Here is a 5,000-nt window from a genome sequence, read left to right as displayed (position 1 = left end):
TAGTAATAGATAGAGCCATCAGAATACAGATAATGTATACAACTGTCCGTATACATGCTGAAAGACTCTGCTCACAATCACAACCACACGTCAGCCACACACCCTTATCACGCACTACTCTCTGCCTGTAACACGCACACAGACAATATGTAAGCACCAGCATGGAACAACACCCAGTGCATCCTCTCCGCCACATTAGACAATCCACACTGTCATAACCAGACTGGGAGGTCCACTCAGAAAACAGAATATCCCACCCACCCGACAACCACCATTGCTCAGCCAAGCCACCAACACCCACACATGTCCTACACAGGGGTGCACCCAACATCACAATACTGCCTCCTCTCACAGCACACAAACAATGGCAGGAATGAAAGACACAGGTCTGCCACAAGCATGGAATGAGAGCGCCGCCTGTCATGAGCCAAAGGTGCATCCTGACGTGGCAAATCAGATGATGCCGCAGGCATCCACTTACTATAATCACAATCAACAAACCGGCCGCCCCGCCCCGCCCCCCATTAAACCTTTCCTTACAACAATGTGTACCTTAACCTAACCTATATCGTACCGTAACCTAACCTATATCGTACCGTAACCTAACCTATGTCGTACCGTAACCTAACCTATGTCGTACCGTAACCTAACCTATGTCGTACCGTAACCTAACCTATGTCGTACCGTAACCTAACCTATGTCGTACCGTAACCTAACCTATGTCGTACCGTAACCTAACCTATGTCGTACCTTAACCTAACCTATGTCGTACCTTAACCTAACCTATGTCGTACCTTAACCTAACCTATGTCGTACCTTAACCTAACCTATGTCGTACCTTAACCTAACCTATGTCGTACCTTAACCTAACCTATGTCGTACCTTAACCTAACCTATGTCGTACCTTAACCTAACCTATGTCGTACCTTAACCTAACCTATGTCGTACCTTAACCTAACCTATGTCGTACCTTAACCTAACCTATGTCGTACCTTAACCTAACCTATGTCGTACCTTAACCTAACCTATGTCGTACCTTAACCTAACCTATGTCGTACCTTAACCTAACCTATGTCGTACCTTAACCTAACCTATGTCGTACCTTAACCTAACCTATGTCGTACCTTAACCTAACCTATGTCGTACCTTAACCTAACCTATGTCGTACCTTAACCTAACCTATGTCGTACCTTAACCTAACCTATGTCGTACCTTAACCTAACCTATGTCGTACCTTAACCTAACCTATGTCGTACCTTAACCTAACCTATGTCGTACCTTAACCTAACCTGTATTGCGCCTTAACCTAACCTGTATTGCGCCTTAACCTAACCTGTATTGCGCCTTAACGTAACCTGTATTGCGCCTTAACGTAACCTGTATTGCGCCTTAACGTAACCTGTATTGCGCCTTAACGTAACCTGTATTGCGCCTTAACGTAACCTGTATTGCGCCTTAACGTAACCTGTATTGCGCCTTAACGTAACCTGTATTGCGCCTTAACGTAACCTGTATTGCGCCTTAACGTAACCTGTATTGCGCCTTAACGTAACCTGTATTGCGCCTTAACGTAACCTGTATTGCGCCTTAACGTAACCTGTATTGCGCCTTAACGTAACCTGTATTGCGCCTTAACGTAACCTGTATTGCGCCTTAACGTAACCTGTATTGCGCCTTAACGTAACCTGTATTGCGCCTTAACGTAACCTGTATTGCGCCTTAACGTAACCTGTATTGCGCCTTAACGTAACCTGTATTGCGCCTTAACGTAACCTGTATTGCGCCTTAACGTAACCTGTATTGCGCCTTAACGTAACCTGCATTGCGCCTTAACGTAACCTGTATTGCGCCTTAACGTAACCTGTATTGCGCCTTAACGTAACCTGTATTGCGCCTTAACGTAACCTGTATTGCGCCTTAACGTAACCTGTATTGCGCCTTAACGTAACCTATATTGCGCCGTAACGTAACCTATATTGCGCCGTAACGTAACCCACATTGCCCCTTAACGTAACCCACATTGCCCCTTAACGTAACCCACATTGCCCCTTAACGTAACCCAACACACGTTGGGCCTTAACCCAACACACGTTGGGCCTTAACCCAACACACGTTGGGCCTTAACCCAACACACGTTGGGCCTTAACCCAACACACGTTGGGCCTTAACCCAACACACGTTGGGCCTTAACCCAACACACGTTGGGCCTTAACCCAACACACGTTGGGCCTTAACCCAACACACGTTGGGCCTTAACCCAACACACGTTGGGCCTTAACCCAACACACGTTGGGCCTTAACCCAACACACGTTGGGCCTTAACCCAACACACGTTGGGCCTTAACCCAACACACGTTGGGCCTTAACCTGCTCTGTAATTGTCATACGACGCGTTAAATTAGTGTAGTGTTGCCTAACTGCAACCCCCGCAATATAGTTTGCTACTCGCACTGCCCGGTCCCCAGTGTATCGCTTCATGTTAAACACCTTGCAGCTATACACTGTAATGTGGATGGCAGCAGGACGTACATGCTCAATGCCCTTTGCAGTTGTTCATTGGCATTTGCAGTTGTTCATTGGCATTCGCATGTGCGAAGCACTTAGCCTACGCTGTGGTACGGCCTGTGTCAACTGTCCGCTGATGTTGTACGTCCAAATCACACACTGTACTGCACATTGGTCCTCATGTACTGAATGATACATCGTGGTACATGTGACCGTACAACGACTGCGCCAACAACGGCGAACCATGCGGTCCAAATGTTGTGCACTCAGCTACGTGTCGTCTCCCTATAAGAGCTGGATTGCAGTGTGGTATGCCCTGGATGGCGATCAGCATGAGCCGTCTGTTGATGTAGTGGCGCGTGTTGTCAGACGTAGTCGTCTCTTCTCACACACCGTGATAGCATGGTGCACTGCGTTCCACATCTGCGACATGCGACAGAGGCCGGTTGACAGTCGTTCGCGCAATGGACATCGCATACGTACGGGGGCCACCTTCCACGTGTTCGCGAAGCGTGCACATGTTGTTGCGTGTATGTGGGCAGACATAGTGTGTCGTGACACCTGACACAGGCATGCAACAATCGTTGAATTTGCAAATGGCGATGGACGCCTACGTTTGCTGGTGACGTTATGCAAATGAACAACTGGTAAACCGTTGTGGTGCGGTTGTTCTCGCTAGAGGTGAATCAGTGATGGCGACGATCGGTTGAGCTACCAACCGGTTGTTCCAGCGATACCCACCATGCCCACGAACGTGAATGGCATCTGGGTGTGAAGCGATACGCGGCGGTGGCTGGGTGGGACCGTCCCCGGCCGGTGAGGGGGGGCCTCCCGGCGTGCTGGCCGCGCGGTGCGTGGGCGCACGCGCTACAGCCGGCTGGTGGGGGCGGCCAGTGGCAGGCGCGCCGGCCGACGGAGGCGGCAGGCGGCGCAGCTGCGCGCCGGCGCACCCTGCACGCGGCGCCGTGCGGCCAAAGTAGGTCCTCGCGGGCCCGGTGCGAAGCGCGGTGGACATCTGCAGTGTGCTGGTCCGATTGAGGACTGTGTGCGCTGAGGATGCGCCGCCGCCCGGCGCTCGGCGCCGCGACGCCGTCTGCTGCTCGGTCGCCTCTGCGGTTCTCGCAGGTGGTTTGTATCGCAGCTGTGCGGACGTGTTGGCGCGTGCGCTGTGCTGGGAGAGTTCGCTTCGGCACCCAAGTGGGGCTTTTGTCCTTCTGTGGCGCTGGCGTTGGAGCTGCCGGTCACCGTAGGTGGCGCGTGTTGTCTCCCGCCGGCAATGCCACGACAGCACGCTCCCGGGCCTCTGTCGGCAGCGGCAAGCTCAGTTGGGAGCACGGGTGGTCGCACCTAAAGCGTCTACTCGCCAAACTCCGGGCGATTGCGCCTCTCTCGAACCCGACCAAGTACTTAGGACGGCGCTGCGCGCCGCCGGGACCTGAGAGGGTTTCGAGGTGTATTGTGCAGGGGAGCTCAGCCTCCTCCTGTTTGCAGAATAATTGAGCGGACGCTTGCGTGTTCGCGCGGGCCCCCGGGACACACTCCCGGGCGGCCGGCTGCTCAGCTCTAGTTGACGCAGCTCCCTGGTTGATCCTGCCAGTAGTCATATGCTTGTCTCAAAGATTAAGCCATGCATGTCTCAGTACAAGCCGCATTAAGGTGAAACCGCGAATGGCTCATTAAATCAGTTATGGTTCCTTAGATCGTACCCACGTTACTTGGATAACTGTGGTAATTCTAGAGCTAATACATGCAAACAGAGTCCCGACCAGAGATGGAAGGGACGCTTTTATTAGATCAAAACCAATCGGTCGGCTCGTCCGGTCCGTTTGCCTTGGTGACTCTGAATAACTTTGGGCTGATCGCACGGTCCTCGTACCGGCGACGCATCTTTCAAATGTCTGCCTTATCAACTGTCGATGGTAGGTTCTGCGCCTACCATGGTTGTAACGGGTAACGGGGAATCAGGGTTCGATTCCGGAGAGGGAGCCTGAGAAACGGCTACCACATCCAAGGAAGGCAGCAGGCGCGCAAATTACCCACTCCCGGCACGGGGAGGTAGTGACGAAAAATAACGATACGGGACTCATCCGAGGCCCCGTAATCGGAATGAGTACACTTTAAATCCTTTAACGAGTATCTATTGGAGGGCAAGTCTGGTGCCAGCAGCCGCGGTAATTCCAGCTCCAATAGCGTATATTAAAGTTGTTGCGGTTAAAAAGCTCGTAGTTGGATTTGTGTCCCACGCTGTTGGTTCACCGCCCGTCGGTGTTTAACTGGCATGTATCGTGGGACGTCCTGCCGGTGGGGCGAGCCGAAGGCGTGCGACGCGCCTCGTGCGTGCTCGTGCGTCCCGAGGCGGACCCCGTTGCAATCCTACCAGGGTGCTCTTGAGTGAGTGTCTCGGTGGGCCGGCACGTTTACTTTGAACAAATTAGAGTGCTTAAAGCAGGCAAGCCCGCCTGAATACTGTGTGCATGGAATAATGGAATAGGACC

General features: G+C 52.4%; 1 non-coding gene across 1 annotated transcript in view; it reads left to right on the top strand.

Annotated features, from left to right (window-relative positions):
• Positions 1 to 4,082: 4,082 nt before the first annotated feature.
• The window catches only part of LOC124575269, a 1,910-nt gene continuing 992 nt past the window's right edge, over positions 4,083 to 5,000 (top strand). The window contains exon 1 of the ribosomal RNA XR_006972380.1: positions 4,083 to 5,000. This exon is cut by the window's right edge and continues 992 nt beyond it. This is a non-coding gene — a ribosomal RNA (small subunit ribosomal RNA).

Source organism: Schistocerca americana, unplaced genomic scaffold, assembly GCF_021461395.2.
Source record: "Schistocerca americana isolate TAMUIC-IGC-003095 unplaced genomic scaffold, iqSchAmer2.1 HiC_scaffold_229, whole genome shotgun sequence".
Taxonomy (NCBI): Eukaryota; Metazoa; Arthropoda; class Insecta; order Orthoptera; family Acrididae; genus Schistocerca; species Schistocerca americana.
Note: the sequence above shows the minus strand (reverse complement) of the source record. Positions and strands in the feature narration are given on the sequence as shown.